Genomic DNA, 26,139 nt, shown 5'->3' on the forward strand with positions numbered 1-26,139 from the left:
TTGAAATGAGCAGTCAACGTTTCGGGCCGAGACCCTTCGTCAGGACTGGAAATGTTGACTGCTCATTTCAACGGATGCTGCCCGACCTGCTGAGTTCATCCAGCTTGTTTGTACGTCTTGATTTGACCACAGCATCTGCAGAGTACTTTGTGTTTACATCTCATTGGTAGAGAGTGTTGTGATTGTGATGGAATTGGCTGTGTCAACAGCTCTCTGTAGCCTCTCTTAATCCTGTGGATTGGGGACTTCATACCAGGTGGTGATGCACCCAACTGGTCAGACTGCTCTTCACTGTATATCTGTAGAAATTTGCTAGAGTTTTTGGTGACATACCAAATCTCCTTAAACTTATTATAAAGTAGAAAAAATTGCCTCAGGTCCCCTTTAAAATTTTCCCACCTCACCTTAAATCTATGTCCTGTCTTTTTGACTGCCCAAAAATTGGGATTAAGACCGCAAGCATTCACATTATTTATATTATTTTACATATCTTTATCAGGTCACCTCTCAGCCTCCAAAGCTCCAGAGAAGACTGCACCACACTATCCAATCTCTCCTTATCAATTGAGCATTCCAGTCCTCCTGAATATTTCCTCCACCTTTCCTAGCTTAGATAAGATCTTGCTTTTAGCTATGTGACCAGTACTGCAATCAGTGCACTAAGTATAGTTTCATCAATGTCTTATTTAGTCGGAACATGACATCCCAGCTCCTATATTTTATTGCCTTCTCCAACTTGTTGACCTGTGTGACCACTTTAAGTGCCGTGTTAGTACTGACGTTGATGACTGAGACTAGAATGTGTAGTAAATGGCTGGATTGATTTGTCCTGTATTTTGTGTGCTGGAAATACCTAGTTGGTTTTCCACCCTGTCAGGTAGATGTCAATGGTGTTACAGTAACAGGACAGCTTGACTAGAGGAATAATTAATTCTGGCAAGTTGACTTTCTGAACTACAGCTCAGATGATGTAAGACCATAATACACAGGAGCAGAATTAGGCCATTCAGCCCATTGAGTCTTCTCTGCCCTTCCATCATGGTTGACTTATCATCCTTCTCAACCCCATTCTCCTACTTTCTCCCCATAAACTTTAATGTCTTGATTAATGAAGACATTCATCAATCACCACCTTAAATATACCCAAATCCCTTAGCACCTCTGATTTTTGAATTCTCTCCATTAGAAATGAGTCCAGCCTTTGCAGTATGCACTGCTCTCAGTTCTTTTTTTGGTATCATTTGGATTTAATAGATTTGGCTGAAGACTGGCTTTTCTGATAGTTGGGATAGTAATGTCAGATAGTAATTTGTTGTTGAATTTAAGGCAGTGGTTGTATTTAAGATTGGAACAGATTCCAAGACGCATTCCAGGTATCGAGACCTGAGGGAGAGTTTTAATCTCCAATGTCAACGATCTCTTTCCCTCCACAGATGCTGATCAACTCACTGAATGCCTCCAACAGATGGACTTCCACAATTACCTCACCAGTGCAACCACACTTTTCTTGTAATGCATGACCTCAATAGTACATAGTACTCAAGCTGTGGTCCAACAGGTGGTGATAGAATTGATCCTGAGTCAGTGTTTCAAGGGGAATGGAGAACATCCTTATTCCCTTTGTCAATATGAATCTCTTGATCAAACCAGATTAGTTGATCGAAAATAAAACAAGAAAATGTTGGAAGTACTCAGCAGGTCAGGCTGCATCTATGTAACAGAAAGACCAAACATTTGAAGTTGAAGACATTTGTTCGGAAGTGGGAAGGAGACAAGGAATGTTTGGTGTCTGACGCTCATGAGTAATTTGATCACTATTTTGGTGCCTTGCTACTCATAAATTACTCCCATGTTATAAAAGTGACTAATTTTCAGAGGTGGAGCTGGGAAATTATGAGATGTAAATGGAAGCATTTTCTTTCACAGAAGATAAATTTATTCAGATTAAGGTTAACTGCTACCTCCAGGATAAAAGATGCCAAGTTTCAGAATCCAAATCAGATTTATCACTCTCTTACTGTGTATCATGTGATTTTTTTTTGCGGCAGAAGTACAACATAAAGAATTTTTTAAAAAAAATATGAACTACAATAATAATAGTGCAAAGAAGATAAATTGAGGTATTGTCTGTGTGTTTTGGACCTTTCAGAAATTTGATGGTGGTGGAGGGGGAGCTATCTTTGAATCGATGAGTGTGTGTTTTCAGTCTCTTGTACCTGGTAATAAAAGAAGAGTGCATTCTTGGACAGGGTCTTTGGTAATTCATACCACCTTCTCAAGGGATCACCTCTTGAAGATTTTCTCAGTGCTGGGGTGGGTTGTGCCCATGCTGGAGCTGGCTGAGTCTACAACCCTCTGCAGACTCTTGTGAACAGCTTTGTACTTTGTTGGATTTATAGCATGCTTTGTGTTTTTTGGACAAGAACCTATGTGAAACCAACCTTTAAAGATGGAACCTGGCAGGTATGTTTACTTCTAAGATAATTGAACAAGTCCAGATACCATCCCTCTTAAGTAGCAGGTGTTCCAGTAATTAAACAGCAAACATATGCATGTTCACTTAAAGACTGCTCCACACTCTCCGTGGAGATTGGATCAAGGTTTTCCCCTTGAGTATGTTTCCTGTAGATTAGGTGCCTGTACAGAGCAGGCGATTAATCTGGAAAAACTTGGCAAATGTTCAGTGTTCCATTAAGGGGATTTTTTTTTGTGTAATTAGTAACACATGGGCCAAAATATTTACATAAATAAGATTTAAGTTAAAAGACCTTTCCTACTGTATTGATGCTGAGTTAAAATTAATTACCCTGACTTGCACTCAACTTGCTGTGCAGAGAATCAAATAACGTTCATGAAATGCTTCTTAAGTTGTGAAAACTGCTCACTTTCTTCAGAATACCATTGATGAATGTACTTTCAGCTGACGGAGCCTTGTAACCCTCCCAAAACTCCTCTTGAAGATGATTTTAAAATCTCTCTCTCTTACTAATCTTTTGGACACCCTTCTTAATAATTAGTCAACTTGGTATGATTATTTTGTAAATACTATTGAAACTCCTGTAAAGCACTTGGAGTTCTTTGATTGCTTTAAAGAGGCTATGTAGATGCAGATTTACATGGATTATTCTGAACTTGCTGCTTTATGTAAATGAATTGACAATTATTTCAAGTCAACACCTTGCATTTATGCCATAATTTTGTGGTAAAAAGGACTTCCACTAGAGACTTTACTATTGTAAGTAAGCAGAGCTGACCAAGGGCTTGGCTAAATGTATGCTTTCAGAAGATCTCTAAAGGTGGTGGATAATAATAGAGAAGTGAGTGAGTTTGTGATTGATGATTTGGGGAAGAGGTTTCATAACCACTTGCTTTGCTGCAGAACAAATTGTGCTGGAAACAACAAGAGATGCATATAAGAATAATCTATTCAAGAACATTTTATTGGTGAAAATGACTTGCAAATGTGATGTTTTTCGTGAAACTTGATTCAGTTTCAAATAACAGAACAAATGTGCTTTCTCATGTGCAATGGATACCAGTTAAGTGGGCCATCTTTTCATCAGGGCAGCCGCTTATTTGGACAACTCTTAAAGAACAAAAACTAATTGAGAAACTTGCTGGGACTTCCTTTGTTTATTTGGGATGCTGTGCTGTTTAATTTGAACAGGAGTCTATTGCCAAACAGTTTCTCATTAGCATCAGTCATGTGTACTTGTTGTGGCTGTGAGACAGTTTTTAAATAGTGTCACTGGTGTTTATTTGTATTTTAAAAGGCAAGTGATTTTTTTTTCACTGACAGCAAGAAATAAGCAGGAAGACAATGTGGAACTGTTTTGCACATTAGGGTTCCATGCATTCAAACATAGACATAGAAAGAGCTGGGAACGAAACTGAAATGATTTCACTATTTCAATAAGTTAGGGACTATGAAGAATTTGAAGGTATCAGCAATCATTTTAAATGTTACAATGAAAATGAAGATTTGGAGGATGCAATTGTCAAAAGCATTGCATGAGGCAATCCATTATCTGCACTAGGCCTCTGCACTAATTTTGTATATTTACAGTCAATTAAAAGTACACCAGTGTACACTGGATGAATTCCTCTGTCAATAACTATTAGGAACTAAAACAGTTTTATAGTACTGTAATATTATTGGTTATTGGCACTATTCTAATTTGTTCTATACTTCATTTAAAGTAAATATATATGATACTTAAAAAAAAGATACTTAAAGAGTTGACGGTGGATATGCAATGGCAAGCATTTAAAGATCGAAAGGATGAACTACAACAATTGTTCATCCAGGTTTGGCAAAAGAATAAACCAGGGAAGGTAGTGCACCCGTGGCTGACAAGGGAAATTAGGGATAGTATCAAGTCCAAAGAAGAAACATATAAATTAGCAAAAAAAAAGCAGCACACCTGAGGACTGGGAGAAATTCAGAGACCAGCAGAAGAGGACAAAGGGCTTAATTAGGAAAGGGATAAAAGATTGAGAGAAAGCTGGGAACATAAAAACTGACTGTAAAAGCTTTTATAGATACGTGAAAAGGAAAAAGATTGGTCAAGACAAATGTAGGTCCTTTACAGTCAGAAACAGGTGAATTGATCATAAGGAACAAAGACGTGGCAGACCAATTGAATAACTACTTTGGTTCTGTCTTCACTAAGGAGGACATAAATAATCTTCCAGAAATAGTAAGGGACCGAGGGTCTAGTGAGATAGAGGAACTGAGGGAAATACATGTTAGTAGGAAAGTGGTGTTAGGTAAATTGAAGGGATTAAAGGCAGATAAATCCCCAGGGCCAGATGGTCTGCATCCCAGAGTGCTTAAGGAAGTAGCTCAAGAAATAGTGGATGCATTAGTGATAACTTTTCAAAACTCCTTAGATTCCGGATTAGTTCCTGTGGATTGGAGGGTGGCTAATGTAACCCCACTTTTTAAAAAAGGAGGGAGAGAGAAACCGGGGAATTATAGACTGGTTAGGCTGACATCGGTGGTGGGGAAAATGCTAGAGTCGGTTATCATATATCATATTATTCATATGAAGAAAGACTGGATCGACTAGGCTTATACTCACTGGAATTTAGAAGATTGAGGGAGGATTTTATTGAAACTTATAAAATTCTAAAGGGATCGGACAGGCTAGATGCAGGAAGATTGTTTCCGATGTTGGGCAAGTCCAGAACGAGTGGTCACAGTTTAAGGATAAAGGGGAAGCCTTTCAGGACCGAGATGAGGAAAAACTTCTTCACACAGAGAGTGTTGAATCTGTGGAATTCTCTGCCACAGGAAACAGTTGAGGCCAGTTCATTGACTATATTTCAGAGGAAGTTGGATATGGCCCTTGTGGCTAAAGGGGTCAGGGGGTTTGGAGAGAAAGCAGGTGCAGGGTTCTGAGTTGGATGATCAGCCATGATCATACTGAATGGCGGTGCAGGCTCGAAGTGCCGAATGGCCTACTCCTACACCTATTTTCTACGTTTCTATATAGTTTGTTATTTAGTTAAATGGTCGTTTGTCTTTTTAATATATTTTTAACTATTTCTATGAAACTTTGGCTAATTATAGCAGCTGCAGTTAGGCCATTCAGATTGATAACAATAATTATTTATTATACTTATCCCATGCAGTTAATTACCATTAATTCTACAGAAGCTTGCATGAAAATGCTTTTAAATTTTCTGCTAAAGCTTGAACAACATATAATCATTACTGTTTGTCTATTTTGTTCACTGTGTTATTACTGGAAAGAGAATCATATTGCTAAGATGGTGACTGCTATTGTTATGTTAATATTCAGGCTTGGAGGTTGGAAATGCGAAGAGTTTAATCCTTAATTGGAGCTGACTGAACATGGAGAAATAATTTATTATTTGCAGAGCCATTGTCTAAATATTTATGAGTTCCAAATCTTAAGGCTTCTTTCCAAAACCTTTTAAGTAAGTCTCTGCAAAGTTCTTGGCAAATCTCCAGAGCATATCTGTTAGAAACCAGCAATGCTAAACAAGGAAATGAAGATATAAAAGTGAAAGCAATTTCTCTATACGCATTACTTCTATGCATCTAAGGAGGGAGATTGCCTCTGTTGATCAAAGGAGTTCCATCTTGTTGGTGAGATAAATGGAAGAATAATCATTTCTCCAATTTGCAGCCGCCGACAGCAGCTGCTGCTGGCTAGTCTGCTGAAGTGTTTTCTCTGGATTGCTGATCCAAAAATGTAGGGAATGTTTAATCGGAATCTTCAAATTCTTAACTTTACCAGTGCATTAGATGCTATTCAGAACTGAGCTGATTTTGTTACTGCTGCAGTAACCGAGTGAGCAATGATTATCTGTCAGGTTTTGAGAGCAATAGCTTTCCCTGGAATTGTGTATGGATCTCTCTGAAAGACAAAGGAATTCAGTTAAGAATCCAGCTAATTACAGTTTGCCTGCACTTTGTCTTTGACTGTAAATCATTAAGTGTTGATCAGATATAGAAATATTCACTTTTAAGGCATCACATTCTTCATTGTCCAAATGGTTAGGACACAAAATAAATCCCTACAGATCAAAATGCTCTGCTAATAGCTGTATTCCAGTGAACTTGATGCCCAAGAATCCAAGTTACTGCAATTTGTAAATATCAGTGTTGAGTAAAGTAATACAGTGCAGATCATTGTGACAGCAGAGACTAGTTTTAAAGTGTAGCAACAGCACAATCATGTTTATCTTGGCTTTACTATCTGAGTCAATCACAGAGATTTATGGCACATGTGCACCAGACCAAAGCAGGTTTAAAAGAGAAGCTTGCAGGAACTGCAAGTAAGTAGGGCACATACAAAGAGCAAGTCGGACAGACAAAAATAAGTGGACTGCACAGAGAGGAGAAAAGGATAAAGATTGAATTTGCATTTTCAAAAATAGCACCAATTTGCATGCTGTTGATTAAAAAAAAATCTGATAATCATGAGAGTGATACAGGACTGAGTAGCCTCAAGATTTGCAATGTGCAAACTAACAAAAGATGAGCAGTATGATTTGTACTAGAAGTGAATGGCAAATTAATTTAAATGGAATCGGACACCAGCTCAGCTGTTTCATTCATCCCATGAACAGAGTTGGAATTGCATTTGAAAGATACTGAATGAAAGCCTGTAGTTATCCAACTAAGAACCTATACTGGAGAAAGGATAACTACTGTGGATATGACATTTGTAACAATTAAATACAACAACTGACAAGCCACATTGAGCTTGTATCTGGTAAAAATGGGAAATCTAGTATTTTGGGGTTGCGAGTAGCTGAGACAAATATAACTTGATTGAAGCTCCATGCTGCATTTGCATGCCACATCCCCTGCAATGGTCGTGGCTATCCCTCGAGGGTGAGGATGATGGTCTTCATTCCGATGATCTATCACAGAGCAAAGACGCCTGTGTGTGTATTTGTTTAACGTGTATTTGCTGTTGCACTCCGAGAAGCACTCGATACTTCACAGATCAACCAACTGATTCCAATGGCATGGAAATCACGACGATTGGAGCTGATGGATTTGTTGCAGCCTTCATCCACCTTCACAGCCATTGAGTTTGAAGTAACTTGTCCGCCTGTTCCACCGTTTAGGTCTCGGTTGGATTGTTCTTTGTCAGGGACTTCACCCTCAACCTTACCGCCATAGGTGACCCTACCAGGAGCATAGCTCCAGACAGCACCACTCTTGGGATCTCAGGACCACACAAGCTTCTCCACCACGACAAGGTGACAATCCACAGAGAATATTCCCTGCAATAGAGACAACAGAAAATAACTTAAGAAAGGTACTGGATGATACCCTGCGGTGTTCAGAGATGACATTTGAAAACTCAAACATATCAAGGGTAAAATAATGTTGAATGAAAACACCACACCCAAGTTTTGGTGAGTCCATCCAGTTCCTTATACCATCTATGATAAAATAGTCAGTGAGCTAGATCACATGGAGGCTGAGGGGTTTAATTCTAAGGTTGAATGGAGCCCATGGGCAACACCAGTGGTACCAGTAGCCGAGAAGAATGGGTCTGTCAGGATCTCTGGTGATTTTAAGGTAACTATCAACCCAGTACTGAAAGTAGATCAATACCCTCTGCCTAGGATGGAGGAAATCTTCGCAAACTTTTCTGGTGGGAATCACTAAAGCATAGTGGACTTAGCTGAGGCCTACCTACAGATGGCGATGGAAGAAGGTTCCAAAGTGTTTCTTAATATAAACACTCAGGAAGTGCTTTATTGCCATAATAGGCTTATTTTTGGAGTAGCATCTCTACCTGTAGAGTGGCAGAAAGCTATGGACCAGTTACAGCAAGGCTGCCATGGCACTCAGCATTAGTTGGATAACATGATTGTTACTGGTGTGGATGACAACGAACATCTCCCAAATCTCCAGACAGTGTTAACATAAATAGAAGATTATGGGTTCAGAACATGACACAAGTGTGAATTCTTTAAACCAAGCATCACTTACTGTGGTCACACCATTGATGCCCAAGCATTATACAAGTGTTCTGAGAAAATTCAAGCAGTGGTCAATACTCCAAGACAAAGGGCATGTCACAGTTGTGGTCCCTTTTAGGATTTGTCAATTACTCTAACAGGTTCCTGCCAAACCTGGCTACTGTGCTGCACCCCCTGAACTCATTACTATTGATGCACCATCTCTCGGAGACAGGAAGTGAACGAAAGGCTTTTATTAGCAGCAAAAGGAAGCACGACATCTTGGAGACTGAGCGAGGAGCAGTGCCCCAATCGCCTTTATATAGTGGTCTGTGGGAGGAGCCACAGGAGCAGTCAGCAGAGGGGCTTGTCCAGACAGGTATACATAGTTTACCACAACTACAGAACAGGAAGAAGTGGTAATGGGCAAAGCAGTGTAAGGTGGGGATTTCTAAAAGGTAAAGGAAATGGTGACATCAGACACTGTAGTCACACATTTTGATCCAAATCATCCAGTGCAGCTTGCCTGTGATAAATTGCCTTAAGTTAAATGTGCAGTTTTGTCACAGGTTAAGGGTGATGGAAGTGGAAGCCCTTTGCATCATGTTCCCTTACCATTGCAGAGAAAAATTAAGCACAAGTTGACACAGGTCTTCAAACTTGTTTGGGGTGTTAAGTGTTTCAACCAGTACTTGCATGCGAGAGAGTTTAGCCTCATTACTGATCACCAATCAATAGTGTCCATTTCCAATACACTAACAGCAGAAACAGCATGAATGCAGAGATGGGCACTGCTCCTTGTAGGGCACAATTACAAGATCAAATTGAAGAGGACAACTAATTATTCAAATACTGATGGATTGTCCTGTTTATTCTTGGAAATTGATGAAAAAGATACAAAAGAGGACACTCTCCTTAACACATTCTCCCTCCTGCAAATTGAAAGACTCCCTATTACAGCAGATGTGATTGTAAGAGAAACTAGAAAAGAGCTCATACTGTCTCAGATCTACATTGCCACCCAAAATGGCTGGAATGTGCAGGAGAAATTCCAGTTCCCTCATTTTTTTACCAGTGCTGTTGTGAACTTGTCCTTGATGGGAGTTGCCTTATGTGGGGATTGAGAATTGTAGTACCATTCAAGCTGAGAGCCAAAGTGTTAGAGGTGCAAAATGCCGGATGTCTAGGTGTGGTCAAAGTGAAAGTGTTGGCTTAAAGCTTTGTCTGATGGTTTGAGATAGATCAGCAGATCAAGCAGTTTACCATGCACTGTTCTGGATGCCTACACATCAAGGAGATGCCAAGAGCAGCACCTATCCATCCCCGGGAATGGCCTGCATTACCCTGGCAGAGGATTCATGTGGATTTTGCTAGACCATTCATGGACACAAATTTCTTGGTCGTAGCGGATGCAGCTAAAACGTGGCCAGAAGTATTCCCAATAGCCTCCACTACAACCTCACACACTATTGATATGATGAGAACCCCCCCCCCCACCAAGGATTTGTGTTACAGATCAGTTTATTGCAGACAACATTAGTTATTCTTAAAAATTAATGAAATGAAATATCTGCGCTGTACCACCCAGCTACAAAAGGTTTGACAGAATGGTTTGACCAGAGTCTGAAGACTCCACCATGAATAGTGTCGCCAGAACACACTACACTGGCTCTGAATGAGAAGGTCACTTATTTCTTGTTGGCATATCGTAATGCAATTTAGTCCACAACCTGCAACTCTGCCAGCTATGCTGTTTCCAACTCTGTGTTTCCTTTCAATGAGTTTTTATGTTTTGGAGTTATAAAACATAACGCTTTACTATTTACATGTCCATCAAAATATCGTCCAAATTTTGCTGCTGTTCCTGTCACTACTACTTTCAGCTTATTCTATATTGTACCACCATCTGTGTGAAGAAGTTGCCCTTCTGGTTCCTTTTAAACACTTCACCTCTCAATTTCACCTATGTCCTTGGGTTTTTCATACCCCTTCTTGGGAGTGAGGGGATATGTGCTCACTAAATCTGAGCTTCTCATGATTTCTTACACCTGTAGAAGATCATCTCTCAATCTCCTGCTCTCCAAGGAGTATTACCTAGCCTGACCAACTTCAGGCCCTTGAGTCCTATCAGCATCTTTGGAAAACTTTCCTACACTTTTCCCTGCATTCTTTCTAGTTTAATGATGTCTTTGGTATGACAGGGCAAACAAGACTGCTCACAGTACTCCAAGAGAAGTCTCACCAGTGTCAATCAGGCTTTAGATGATCTGAGCAATGGAATCAACATGCACGAAACAGCACATCCTGACACATTCACCATCATTTTGGGGGATTTTAACCAGGCCAGTCTGAAAAGATCATTAAACAAATACCATCAACAGATCACTTGCAATAGCAGAGGAAACAACATACAGGACTATTGTTACACTATCATCAAGAATGCCCACCGTGTTATTCCAAGCCCTCACTTCGGGAAGTTTGATCACCTGGCTGTACTTCTACTCCCTGAGTATAGGCAGAGACTGAAGATTGCAGCACTAGTGGTGAGGACCAAGAAGGTTTGGACAAGAGAAGCACAGGAGCACTTACAGGACTGCTTTGATTCAGTGGTACGGACCTTATTCAGAGATTCATCTTCGAATCTGGATGAGGACGCTGCAGTTGTTACTGACTTGATTAAAACCTGTATGGATGAGTCTGTGCCTACAAATTCTTACTGTTGTCACGTACCCCGTAACGAGTTAAAGAACCGGAAGAAATGAAAAACCCTTTGGAGTCTGGTATTGCTATTAACTAATAGTATTTATTAGTAACTACACAATACAGTAATATTATTGCAGATATATATCAAACAGGTTAGCAATGATTTTATATATATGTGGAAATAGAAAAAACCCCAGGCTTTTCCAAACCTAGGGGTGAATGGATACAGTCTTACGATGATGAAGAGAGTTCAGTTCAGTTGGTGGTATTTAGTTGAGTAGAGTTGGAGGGAGGGGGAGGGGGAGGGAGAGGGAGAGGGAGAGGGAGAGGGAGAGAGAGGGAGAGAGGGAGAGAGAGAGAGAGAGAGATGTGTAGGTCTTCAGGTGAGCTGGTGCCATCGATTTTCCCGTTGTCCTCCGAAATCCTTTTGAAGTCACCGACTGTGATCATAACAAAGGCGACCATTCTTCTGTGGTGGAATTATCAACCCAAGCAAGGGTTGGACACACAAATAATTCCCCACTGGTCACACCTTTTCCACGCTGTGAGAGCCATTGATTGATTTCCCCGAATCGATCCTCCAAAAACCCACCTTCCTGTGGGCACAACAAAGCTCATCCAGTGTCCAGAACCATGTGTGTCTGAGTCCAGCAGGTGACCTGGTGTTTATCTCAGCATGCTGAATGTCCATCAAACTGCTCCACCCTTCTCTGTCTGTAAGAACTTACAAGTAGGCAGTGTCCTTGTAGAAACGTAAACAAACTGTTGAGAAACCATAACATCAATCTTTCGAACATTCTTCACCTCTCTCTCTCTTAATAACAAGGTCTCTGCGTTGGACACCTCCCTCTCTCTCTTTCTTTTTAAGAGCACAGTTCATAGGGTCAATTCAGGACCCCGTAACACTGTACATTCCCAAACCAAAACAAGAGGTATTTCATCTCCTGAAGGCTAGATCTGTGGCATTCAATTCTGGTGACCCAGGTCTGTAACAGAAAACCAGGTATGATTTGCAGAGGACTATTTCAAGGGCGAAGAGACAATTTTGAATGAGGTTGGAAGTGACATTGGATGTACGACAACTCTGGCAGGGTTTGCAAGACATTACTTATTCCAAAGTAAAACCTAATAGCATGAATGGCAGCGATGCTTCACTACCAGATGAACTTAACACCTTCTATGCCTGCTTTGAAAGGGAGAATATAACTGCAGCTGTGAAGATCTCTGCTGTACCTGGTGACCCTGTGATCTCTGTCTTGGATGCTGGTGATAGGCTGTCTTTAAAAAGGGTGAACCCTCACAAGGCAGAAGGCCCCAATGGAGTACTTGGTAAGGCTCTGAACACTTGTGCCAACAACTGGCAGGAGCATTCAAGGACATTTTCAACCTCTCACTGTTACGGGCAGAAGTTCCTACTTGCTTCAAAAAGGCAACAATTATATCAGTGCCTCTGAAGAATAATGTGAGCTGCCTTAATGACTATCGCCCAGTAGAACTCACATCTACAGTGATGAAATGCTTTGAGAGGTTGGTCAACTGAACTCCTGCCTCAGCAAGGACTTGAATCCACTGCATTTTGCTTACAATAGGTCAATGGCAGATGCAATCTCAGTGGCTCTTCACATGGCCTTAGACCACTTGGATAATACAAACAAATTTGTTAGGATACAACACACACAAAATGCTGGTGGAACATAGCAGCCCAGGCAGCATCTATAGGAAGAAGTACAGTTGACGTTTCGGGCCGAGACCCTTCGTCAGGACTAACTGAACAAAAATATAGTAAGAGATTTGAAAGTAGGAGGGAGAGGGGGAAATCCAAAATGATAGGAGACGACAGGAGGGGAAGGGATGAAGCTAAGAGCTGGAAAGTTGATTGGCAAAAGTGATACAGAGCTGGAGAAGGGAGTGGATCATGGGACGGGAGGCCTCAGGAGAAAGAAAGGGGGAGGGGAGCACCAAAGGAAGATGGAAAGCAGGCAAGGAGTGATTGTGAGAGGGACAGAGAGAGGAAAAAAAGGGGGGGGGAGGAAGGAATGATTGAATGAATGAATGAATAAATAAATAAATAAATAAAGAAAGAAAGCAAGAAGGGATGGATAAGAAGAGGAGAAGGGGAATTAACAGAAGTTAGAGAAATCAATGTTCATGCCATCAGGTTGCAGGTTACCCAGACGGAATATAAGGTGTTGTTCCCCCAACCTGAGTGTGGCTTCATCTTGACAGTAGAGGAGGCCATGGATAGACATATCAGAATGGGAATGGGACCGGGAATTAAAATGTGTGACCACTGGGAGATCCTGCCCATTCTGATACGTCCCACGTCCCATTCCCATGTCAGTTGCATGATTGTCTGGTGCGGAGGGGGTGGGGGGAGGGCTACTGCACAGAACCAAAATGAGCTTGAGAGGGTTGTAAATTTAGTCAGCTCCATCTTCGGTACTAACCTACAAAGTACCCAGGACATCTTCAAGGAGTGGTGTATGAGAAAGGCAGCGTACATTATTAAGGACCTCCAGCACCCAAGTCATGCACTTTTCTCACTGTTACCATCAGGTAGGAGGTACAGAAGCCTGAAGGCACACATCAGCGATTCAGGAACAGCTTCTGATGCCTAAAAATACATTGAACACATGAATACTACGACATTTTAAAAATATATATTATTTCTGTTTTTGCCCGATTTTTTAATCTATTCAATATTTATATCCTGTAATTGATTTACTTATTTATTGATGTTTTTCTCCTGTATTATTTATTGCATTGAACTGCTGCTGCTAAGTTAACAAATTTCACAACACCTGCCTGTGATGATAAACAAGAATCTGATTCTGATCTTATACAATTGCAACATAACTTTCTAACTCCTCTGCTCATTGCCTCGACTCATGAAGCCTGGCATTCATAATGCCTTCATCACCATCCTATTTCCTGTTGTGCCATGCCAGCAACATGTATACGTTATTCCTAAATCCCTCTGTTCCATAACTCTTTCCAGGGTCTAACCGTTCACTTTAGAAATTCCACCCTAGTTTGATGTCCTAAAGGGCAAAACTTTGCACTTTCCTACACTGAAGGAAATTTGCTGATCCTCAGCCCACTCTACCTAGCTGATTAAGATTCCCTTGTAACCTCTAATAATTTTCTTCACTGTCTGTGAAGTGACTTACTTTATTCTCAGCTCAGAAATGCGACAAGCAGATAAATTGGCCACTGATCAGGTGTACCTAGTTATTAATGCAAATATCTAATCAGCTAGCCGTGCACCAACTCAATGGATAACAGCATGCAGTCAGTGTCGAGAGGTTCAGTTGCTGTTCAGACCAAACATCAGAATTGGGAAGAAATGTGTTTTAATTGACACTGACTACGGAATCACTGCTGGTGCCAGTTTGAGTATCCCAGAAACTGCTGATTCTCTGGGATTTTCACACACAACAATCTCACTTGGGGTTATGTTATCTAAGGACTTTAAATTCATTAAACAATTTGCATGGATATGCTTTGAAAACTTGCACCATCTTCAGTGCATTTGCTATATTAAACACAGATAATTCTGGAAGCAGCAACATTTAAAAATTATCTTGATAAGTATGTGGATAAGAGATGGTCTTTGGTTGCAGGCAGATGAGACTAACAAGGTAGGCAATTCATTCAGCACAGACTGGTTGGGCCAAGAGACCTGTTGCCGTGCTATGTGACTCTGACACTCAGCAGGTCAGGTATCATTTATGCTGACAGTTGCAGAGTTATCATTTCAGGTGTGTAGCTTTTCATTAGAACTGAAAAGTTCCAAAGCATTCGGGCTCTCACGACCAAACTGTGCAACAGTTTCTTCCCCTAAGCCTTCAGATTCCTTAATACCCAGAGTCGAGACTGACATCTACATCATTTATTATTATATTGAAATTTGCCTTCTACTGTGCCTATTGTCTTGTTTGTTATTTATTAATTACTGTACTGCCCTCCACTGTTTTGTGCACTTTATGTGGTCCAGTGTAGGTCTGTAGTCTAGTGTAGTTTTTGTGTTGTTTTACGTAGTTTAGTGTAGTTTTTGTGTTGTTTTATGTAGTCCAGTGTAGTCTTGTGCTGTCTCACATAGACTAGTATAGTTTTATGTTGTTTCATGTAACACCAGGGTCCTGGAGGAACGTTGTTTCATTTTTACTGTGTACAGTACCAGCAGTTTATGGTCGAAATGACAATAAAAAGCAACTTGACTTAACTTGTTTACTTTCATTTGGTTTCCAAGGGTCTTGTCTTTCCTGCTAAGTATCTCCTCCTTTCCATTTTATTCCATATTTCAAGGATCTTTGGTATTTTCTTTCCAGTAAATTATTATTGCAATTATTACCTACCTCCCATCCCCCCCCAAAAATGTGGCAGGCTTGGATTTGCATGGTGCCCCTGACTGTCCTTGGTTGATCCAAAACCAATATCAGTCTGCAAAATTGTCATCAGCTTTGAGATTTCCCTGCATGTGTGTTTGAATGTAAAAATCTGGTTACTGCAGCCAGTGATTTGGGAGAGGGTCAGAAGGCTGCACTGGAATCTTGAACTCACTATCTATCATACTGAGGGAATGGGAATGGGACTAAACCTTTGCTTCTTTTACGGAATCCGGTCGCAGATTGTGTAGCTTGCCCAGGTGGCACATATTGATTTTCAGGGGAGAAAATGGCTCTGGAGCAGGGGTTCCCGAACTTTTCCTTTTAGGCCATGGACCAGTGCTATTAATAAGGGGTCTGTAGACTCCAGGTTGGAAACCCCTGCTTTAGAGTGTGCGGTCAGCATTTTCTTAATCTGTATAAACTTGCGATGGCTTATTAGTCAGCAAAAAATTATTTTAAAAATCAGCAGTATGGCAAAGCCGCCTGTGGTTTTATCTTCACTCAGCTTACGGGATTTCCGGAGATAGGTGTTTATTTTTTTATTGGTTGCTTGTGAGTGCTATAGTCTTAAAAACAATATCCATGTGATTATTTAGCTCTCTGTCCATCCAGCTGTCCAAACATCTCTCACTCCATACATGGTTGAACTCTGCTTTGGTCTCAGATGTTTTAGAATAGAAAGGACGACGGATTCTGTTCCAAGTTTTCATGCAAATGCTGGATCTCAAGTACTGTGGAGAGTACTGACTTCGCCCTGGCTGTTTTTGTACATCCTTTAGCAAAAGGCAAATAACAAGCAATGAAGAAACCCAGAGCGGAGGAGAGTAACTCCTCGACCACGATAAAGCAACATGAGTCGATAAACAGCAGAAGAGTAAATCACTAAGGAAGGGACTATAGCAGAATTTATTAGTTGAATTACAAGCTACAATGTAATTGTGGTTGCAAACAATGGAAGTAAATAAATAATGATGCTATAGATGCTTGAAATTCAGAGTAATACACACAAAATGCTGGAGGAATAACAGGTCTGTTGTCATCTAAGGAAATGAATAAACAATCAATATTTCAGGCCAAGACCCTTCTCCAGGACTGGAAAGGAAGCGGGAAGACACCAGCATAAAAAGGTGGGGGGAAGGGGAAGGGAAGGAGGACTAATTAGAAGGTAATAGGTGAAGCCAGGTGGGTGGGAAAGGTTGAGGGCTGGAGAAGAAATCAAATAGGAGAGGAGAATGGGCCATGTGAGAACGGAAAGAAGGAGGGGCACCAAGTGAGGAGAAGAGGTATAAGGCTGGAGCGGGAAATAGAAGGAAAGGGAAGGGGAAGGGGAAAATTACTGTAAGGGAAAATCGATGTTCATGCAGTCAGGTCGGAGGCTACTCAGGTGGAATGAGGATTTGCACCCCTTCCCTGAGAGTGGCTTTATTGTGGCAAAAGAGGAGGTTGTGGACTGACATGACAGAATGGGGATAGAAATTAAAATAAAATACTTTGAAATGTTCCTTTTAGCAAGAGTTTGTTTTTAGATGTAGTTTGAATATATACAAATGTGACTCAAAGCCAAAGAAACATCCCTTTGGAGACTTAGTTAACAAATAACTGCTTCTGTTGTTTATAGAATGCGTCATTTTCCATAATATCACTCATGTAGCTCCTGTTGCCCCTTCCCTTTCATCCTTGCACTGTCTAGTCCCAGAAAACAGCCAGATGGTGTGATTATTACTGTTGTTTCAGGTCCACTTGGAACCATCATCATTGTATGACTGCTCAGGGGAGGAATTGAGATATTTTGTGTGAACATAGTTTGAAGATGATGACAGGTTGTAAATGAATAGAAATGAGTTGAGCAGATGACAGCCTGACCTGTGGTAAATTGCTGTCAGGGCATGGTATATGTGCGATGGAAAGATTTGCTTTTGACAGCCTTGAATTAGATGGGTCAGACAATCGAAACCAGAGTTACACTGTCTTCTGAAGCTGATTGCTGCAGAATGCTCAATTAAATTGAATGTATAAATGAATTAAATCTTGGGGAGAATAAGAGTGGTGACTGTGGTATCAGGTGAAAGATGACAGTTAAAACACATCTGGCCTGCAGTGTCAATAACTCAAGAAAAGTAGAAGCAGTAACGTTCCTGTTACACCAAGATCTCAACCCCTGCTATTCTGTCCGGATTTTCATCAGCTCAAGGAAGACTGTTCCTACGTAAAACTCCCCTAGTTGATATCAGTGATAATAGAGTACTCGGTATTCACTTTTATTCAAATGGACTGATTTGAAAAATAGCTGTTCTTGTTTATTCAATAAACAGCCATCTTTAACCAAAGCTGTTTTCATCCAAACTATTCAGTTTAAAGAACCAACACTGACTGCCCTACTACCTTTACACCCATAACTGTGGCTAAACACATCTCAAGCACCATTTAGAAATTTTCCTCCTCTCTGTACACTATTGGCTTGTTTCTAATTGCAATTCTTTTGCACTAATGAGTTACTTTACTGTCTTTTTCATGACTATATTATCTGAGTCTATGTACAGGCGTTTAAGTATTTATTATTACTAATAATTGTTTTATTTGTAATTGCATAGTTTGTCTTTTGTACATTGGTTGCCAGATTTTGTGTGTAGTTTTTATTGATTCTATTGTATTTCTTCTACTCTGTCTGCAAGTAAATGAATCTCAAGATAGTATGTAGAGAGATATACGCACTTCAAATATAAATTTACTTTGATCTTTGAACTTTGCTGCTACATGCAATTTTTTCATTGTACCTATACTTCACTGTACTTTGCAGATGACAATAACTCAATTTGACAACATTCCACCCATATTCCATGATTACAGCTATGAACATGGAAGAAATAATTCCATCTGCATTTGGTCTATGAAAGTGACCTGAAGCTTTTTGTTGCCAGACAATGTAGTTTTTACTATTTTGAGCTCTCTGATCTGGAAATCAGTCTGACAATCTTAACAAAAAATGGTGTTGTTGGGTCAAAGTTAGGTTTACCTGGAGAAGAGCAAAATTGCATTGTTTCCAGTTTGCAGCTCCTGTCATAATCACTTCCTGACATACCAGTAAGATTTTTGGTTAGAACTCAAAACAGGATTCCCTTTGATCTTGTCATCAATAAAGCAACACCCAGCTTTGGAAACCACTGTGACTTTCAACCTCTCCAGTCTGAAAAGGAATAGATTATAGCAACAAATTTTAATCATGCTATTATCCTAAAGCATGCCCGCTAAAGACCAACACTAAAAGTACGTTCATTGCACTCATACTGTACTGAAAGCATTCTGCATCCTCCATTCTTATCCTATGGACTACAGAACTTAACTTTTAACCTCAGTTCGCTTAACAATAACTGGGATTGTTTTCTCTGGAGTGTTGGAGGCAGAGGGGATGTCTGACAGAGGTTTCTAAATTTGACAGGTGTTGTAATGTGAGTATTATTAAAAGTAAGTTAATACTAATTGGGGAGCTGTTAGTAGCAAGAGCGGGATCCGGGATTGGCGGGGTCTTTAATTCTGCTCATTTTACTCCCAGTATGCATTGTGTATAATTCCTCCACCCATGCCGCACAAGGTACCTGGAAGCATCTGTATTGTGAATATCATTTGTTGTCCCAGATAAAGATGCTCTTTTGGCCATCAAGTTGTCGAGTGGTCTTTTTGTAAAGTAGAAGTTACCACATATTTTTGGTGACGAGGTAAACTGGTTTTGTGGATGGGTCGGCCCCGTTTTTGATCAGGAACTGTGAGCGGGCGAGGAGCCTCGTGTTCGGATGGCCACGTTTGAAACGGACGGTCTGTTCGACGAGCAAATTGAGGAGTGGCTGGAGTACGAGGAAAGGTTGGGACACTTTTTCTGTGCTAATGGCATTACTGAGGAGACTAAGAAGCGCTCTATTCTCCTGAGTGTGTGTGGGGCAAGGACGTACAAGTTGATACGGGACTTAGCTATGACGCGGAAACGGAGAAATTCCATACAATGAACCGGTCAAGCTCGTGGGGAACTACCACAATCCCAAGCCTTCAGTGATAGTTCAGCGATTCAAGTTTCACAGCTACGTCCAGAAGCCAGGTCAGACTGTGGATGATTTTGTGGCCGAGCTTTGGCAACTGTCGGAGCATTGCGATTTCAGAGCCGTGTTGGATGACATGTTCCATGACAGATTAGTATGCGGCATTAATAATGACGCCGTACAATGCTGCTTGTTGGGGGAAACCCCACTGTTGACTTTCAAGACAATCCTAGAGATTGCTCAAGGCATGGAGTTGGCTGCTGATAATGTAAAGATATAAAGAAAGGACATGGGGGGGTCACAGTCGACGGCAGTGCTCCAAGTCAGGAGGGAGACTGGTAGACAGGAACAGTCGGGGGAATGTTTTTGGTGTGGAGGAACGCACCATGCAAATGTTTGTAAATTCAAAGATACTGCCTGCCATGCTTGTAGCAAGAAGGGACATTTCGTTAAAAAGTGCAGGAGCATAAAGGGTAAGGTTAAGCCTGGGCAGGGGAAAGCTCAACAGGCTCAGGCAGCTACACACCACCTAGGAGAAGCAGACAAAGAGGCAGCGTGTGCCTACAGCATGTTTGGGGTGGAAATGGATGAGGGACCACCTGAACCATATTATGCCACAGTCACTGTCAAGGGAAAGGACATTAAGTTCGAGATTGATTCAGGGACTACTGCATCGGTCATTAGTGAAGAGACCTACAGGAGGACATGGGGATCCAACCTGCCTCCCATCAGACCATCAACTCAGGACCTATACAGGGCAGCCCATACCTCATTGAGGGGTGTTATATGTGGATATTTCGGCCGGGGGCCAGAAGGCTGAAGCCAGGCTGTTGATAGCTAAGGGCAGTGGGCCCAGTCTTTTGGGCCGCAAATGGCTTTGCAAAATCAGGCTCAACTGGCGTGAAATTAAGTATGCACACACGACGGAGGACATTCTGCAGCGGTATAGTGACGTTTTCAGGGACGAGCTGGGCACACTGAAGGGCGTAACCGTGAAACTCCACGTTGACCATGAGGCCACACCACGTTTTTTTAAGCCCAAGTCAGTGCCCTATGCCATGAAAGGCAAAGTTGAGGCGGAGCTTGGTACGTTGGGCATCATTGAACCTGACCAGTTTTCAAGGTGGGCGGCTCCTGTTGTTCCAGTTTTGAATGTGGATAAAATGGTGAGGATATGTGGGGACTATAAACTTACAGTGAATCAGGTCTCTCAGCTGGAGGAGTACCCATTGCCACGGGTGGATGACCTGTTTGCGACCCTGACAGGGGGTAAGCTGTTCACAGTGCTGGACATGAGCCATGCCTACCAACAGCTGCTGCTCGACGAGGATTCAAAGGAGTACGTCACCATCAATACGCACAAGGGATTATTCAAATACAATCGCCTGGTGTTTGGAGTGGCGTCTAGCCCCACCATTTTCCAAAGGACAATGGACTCTTTGCTGCAGGGGATTCCACATGTAGCAGTGTGTCTTGATGATATTCTGATCACGGGAACCATGGAGGGGAAACATCTGGCTAACTTAGAACAGGTGCAGAAGAGACTCTCAGATGCAGGGCTGCAGTTGAAATGCGGAAAATGTGTGTTCTTTGCTCCAAGTGTGACCTACCTGGGACACAAAATTACAGCTGAGGGGCTCTGCCCAGTGAAGAACAAAGCGAGAGCTATCAAGGAGGCCCCAAGCCCCAAGAGCATCACTGAACTCAGATCATTTTTGGGCATGGTGAATTATTATGGCAAGTTTCTTCCGGACCGCTCAAAGGTTTTGGCCCCACTGTATAAGCTGCTTCACAATGACACTAAGTGGCGGTGGGGTGAAGAGCAGGAGGAAGCTTTCAAGAAAGTGAAAGAACTCCTGCACTCAGTGAAGCTGCTCGTTCACTATGACCCAGACAAGGAGATCACCCTTCCATGCGATGCTTCGCCCTATGGAGTCGGGGCAGTTCTCTCAAATGTAATGGAGGACTGTTCCGAGAAGCCTATTGGTTTTGCTTCATGTACCCTGACGGCTGCTGAGAAGGGATATTCACAGCTAGACAAAGAAGGTCTGGCCATTGTTTTTGCAGGTCAACATTTTCATCAGTACCTCTATGGATGTGCATTCACAATTTATATGGACCATAAACCACTGATGAGCCTTTTTAGGGAGACCAGATGCATCCCACCGCTAGCCTCAGCCAGGATACAGCGTTGGGCTCTCGCATTGTCAGCCTACCAGTGTACTATCGTGTATAGAGCGGGTGGGGATAATGCAAATGCCAATGCCCTGAGTCGACTACCTTTACCTGAGATGCCTGTTGCTACATATGTACCTCCAGAGACTGTGTTTTCATTGGAGAGGCTGTTCGAGACACCTGTAAAGGTGACCCAGGTCAAGCAATGAGCAGAGGGGGACCCAGTCCTGTCTCAAGTCAAGACTTTTCCTTTACAAGATTGGCCCAGAGTTGTGGAAGGAGAGGAACTGAGGCCTCATGCCAAACGCAAGACCGAACTGAGTCTGCAGGATGGCTGCATTTTCTGGGGAGGGGGGGGGGGCGAGGGTCATCGTGCCTCCCCCGGCTGTTCACAGATTGTGGAGGAAATTCATGAGACTCACCCAGGGGTGTCTCAAATGAAAAGCCTTGCAAGATCCTATGTCTGGTGGCCAAGAATGGATCAGGATCTGGAGAACAAGGTAAAAACATGCACGCAATGTCAGACCAATCAGAACATGCCACCACCAGCTCCTTTGCACCCATGGGAGTGGCCAGTCTACCCCTGGTCTAGGCTACATTTGGACTTTGCTGACCACTTTATGTAATGGTAGATGCGCATTCCAAATGGATCGAAGCTCACATCATGAGCAACATCACAGCCCCCTCAACCATAGAGAAACTCAAGCAAGTGTTTGCAGTCCACGGGTTGCCTGACACTCTGGTCACTGATAATGGCCTGACGTTCACCAGTGAGCTGTTCGGTGAGTTCATGCGGCAGAACGGCTTTCGTCACATTCGGACGGCCCCTTTCCACCCAGCCTCCAATGGTTTGGCTGAGCGGGCTGTTCAGACAGTGAAGGAAGGCCTGAAGTAGTGACCGGCTTTCGCGTTTCCTGTTTAAATACCGCCTCACTCCACAGACTACGACTGCATGTACTCCAGCAGAGATGCTGATGGGACGTAGGCCTAAGTCAAGATTGGACCTGCTGCGCCTGGACATGAAGGCAAAAGTAGAGAGAAAGCAGGAAAAGCAGAAGGGACATGATCAACATGTGCGAGACAGACAGTTAGAACCGGATGACAATGTCTATGTGAGAAACAATCAGCAATGGCTACCTGGTGTTATTCTTAAGCAGAGTGGTCCAGTCTCCTATGTTGTTAAGCTGACTGATGGGCGTGTTTTCCGCAGACATCAGGACCACGTGTGCCTGCGTCATGATTCCAGCTCAGAGGTAGACAGTTCCGTGGAGTTTCCAATGGTGAGACAGACTACTGGAGAAGCATGTCCACCAGTGACTTTGCCAGAGGGAGAGACACTGGCAGAGGGGGCAGAGTCCCCTGAAGAGGATGGACATTCTCACACGGACACACAGACCCCCCTTGTATCCCCAACACCAGATCCACACAAAACATCCTCACCAGTGGTGCCTGCTGGGTCACCGGGGGTAGTGCGTAGATCGCAGCGTCCTCGCAAACCTCCTGACAGACTGAATCCTTGATTGGATAGTTTCTTATGTTGTTAGATTGAATGTTGAATTTGCCATGTTTTTTTTTAGGTATTTTTGTATTGGTAACCTGTTGCTAATGATCCCACTGTTTTTATTTCCCAGTTCTTCTATATTTGGGGAATGTTGGATTTTAAAGGGGGAGAAGTGTTGTAATGTGAGTATTATTAAAAGTAAGTTAATACTAATTGGGAAGCTGTGGTAGCAAGAGGCAGGATCTGGGGTTGGCGGGGTCTTTAATTCCACTCTTTTTACTCCCAGTATGCATTGTATATAGTTCCTCCACCCAGGCCGCATGAGGTACCTGGAAGCCTCTGTATTGTAAATATCATTTGCCCTCTTTTGGCCATCAAATTGTCGAATGGTCTTTTTGTAAAGTAGAAGTTACCACAAGAGGCATAGCTAGGATGGGTGGTCAGAAGCATAGATATGGTCGATGCTCATCTCTATTGCTAGAATGAGCATGTTAAAATACTAGTGGGCATAGCTTTAAGCAGAGAGGGGAAACTCTTCATCGCTTTGAGTTCATACAGCTTAAAGACCTCATAGCTTTAAACTTGTGTGGGAAAGTTTTCCTTGCACAGAGAGTGGTAAATACCTGGAACACATTGACAGGGGTAAAGGTAATACCAGAAATGTTCGTGGAATTTAACAGGCATTAGAAGACACGTGAACATTCAGGGATTGGAGGCAAATGGATTATGTGCAAGCAGAGAGCTTTAGTTTAATCTGACATCATTGTTAGCACAGGCACGTTGGAGTGAAGGACCTATTCCTGTGCTGTACTGTTGTACGTTCCAACTTTTCTGACTTAAAAGTATGTTAGGTTTGGGGTTTTGTCTACTCTTGACACTGGTTTTGCTGGCTAGAGTGTAGATGGAGCATAGGTGTTGGAGACATCTGAGCTTTAGCTTGCGGGAGGCTCATCGCTTAATAGAGAAAAAAATCTTCTACTTGTGTACTTATGCTGAATAACTTAATTCCACTTTATATTATCTCCTTGCTTTAAGGTTTGTCCAGAAATAAAGTTCAGTTTAACTGTGTGGTGTATTATGTGCCTTTGTTAATAATGGATAGTCTGAAAAGGATGTGAAAGTTATTCGATAACTGGAAACCTTTTTTTCTGTTAAGCAATGTTTTATGACAATCAGTGAATGTTCATTTGTTAACAAGATCAGTGTGCACAGTTCACATAATATGCTTAAATGCTGATTGTAGTTTCATTTCAGTTTGCTGTGTTCCTTTTGCTTATTTGCAGTATATTTAGAGACTTACCTAATATAGAATTTCTATGAATAGCTGGAAGTTTAAGCTGAAATTGAATGTTGCTGAATTTCAGAGCTGACATATTAGCCTCTCAAGTTGACATAGATTGTTGGCACTTCGATTCCCTATCTTCATGGTCTTGATTTTAAGAGCTATGTGAATTGGAGTGGTTTTCACACAAGACTGTCATTTTGTCAACTGCCATCAGCATCGGAGTTCCCACTTTTATGAGTAGATATTTTGCAGCAAATCTGAGGTGAAGATATATTTGAAATATTGTCGATGAGAAATACTGTCAATTAGCTCAGTTTTCATTTGGCAGGTCATTAAATTTTATTCAAAATGCATTCATACTCATGGCATATTCCCTGAAATTACATAAAGTACCTCATTTGTATATTGTATTTACATAGAGGGTGTTGGGCGTAGATTGATGATGTACAGCATAAAAACAGACCCTTCAGCCTGTCGTGTCTGTGTGATCTTCATATAAATCCCTCTTGCCTGCATTAATTCCGTATCCTTCTCTGTTCTGCTTATTTAAGAATCTGTCAAGATGTATCTTAAATATTCTTACTATTCCTGCCACCACCACCACTGGCAGCTCATTTTAGGTAGTTTTGTTCTGAAAAGTCTCCTGTTAGTTCTCAATTACCCTTTCAACCACCCTCCTCTAACCTGAAGTCAACGCATTCTAATTTTAGACACCTTTTACTTTGTGCAGTATCAGCAGTTTGAGGATGATGCATGGCTGAAGTCAGTTGGACAAAACTCAACCAAGATAATGGAGATTACAAACATTGAAGAATTTTCAGAAAACATATATAATTTATATTTTCAATTTTGTTACTTGCTTTTCGCTGCAATCTAGCAGCCTGACCTTGAAAATTAATTTCCAAGACAATGCTTCTTGTTAAGTTTGTCATGTAAGTGGTTGTTTAGGATGGTAAGATAATATCATGTACCGTTCAGCTAGGTCCTCTAATACAGAAACAAACTAGAACAAATTCAGAGTGGATCACATTATAACACATCTATCATTTTATTTGCAAGTGAAGTTCTATCTCCAGATGACTGTGATCTAAATAATAACTTCAATCTAATATCTCAAACAAAGCACTTTTGTACTTATTTTGCAGAGAACAGTATTTAGGTTGCTCCATTCCATAACGTTCTTGTTTTGATGTTTGTTCTTTGGAAGTTGTGTCCTGTTTATTTCTGTTGTCAAAACATCACCCACCATAAAACACATCTCCTGTCATTTAAAAAAAAAACACAATTCCTACCATAAAACACACACAGACTTGTAAGCCTTCCATCCAACCAGCAAAGCATCTTAAGATTTCAAAGGTTCCATTTTGTCACATTAGATTTTACCAAAGTTACAAATTCATAGGTTTCAAGGTTACTGATATATTTCCACAGCAACCTGTTTTAAAATCCATTGAACTGAGGACTAACATTATTCACTGATTACCACTTTCAGAGGTATCTTTAGATCTTAACTAACTTGGTCCTATTGCAAGATGAGAAATTAGGGTAGAATGACAAAGTATAAAGCGGATAAAGTGGGACCAAGATGCAAAGTGAGAA

The 26,139-nt window shown here is 41.5% G+C and overlaps 1 protein-coding gene and 1 pseudogene across 4 annotated transcripts in view; both read left to right on the forward strand.

Annotated features, from left to right (window-relative positions):
• The window catches only part of ccser1 (coiled-coil serine-rich protein 1), a 1,385,167-nt gene that overhangs the window by 146,976 nt on the left and 1,212,052 nt on the right, over window positions 1–26,139 (forward strand). The gene's annotated exons all lie outside the window — the stretch shown is intronic.
• On the forward strand, window positions 19,869–24,547 carry LOC132390941 (uncharacterized protein K02A2.6-like; annotated as a pseudogene).

The sequence above is a fragment of the Hypanus sabinus genome, chromosome 3 (genome assembly GCF_030144855.1).
Source record: "Hypanus sabinus isolate sHypSab1 chromosome 3, sHypSab1.hap1, whole genome shotgun sequence".
Classification (NCBI taxonomy): domain Eukaryota; kingdom Metazoa; phylum Chordata; class Chondrichthyes; order Myliobatiformes; family Dasyatidae; genus Hypanus; species Hypanus sabinus.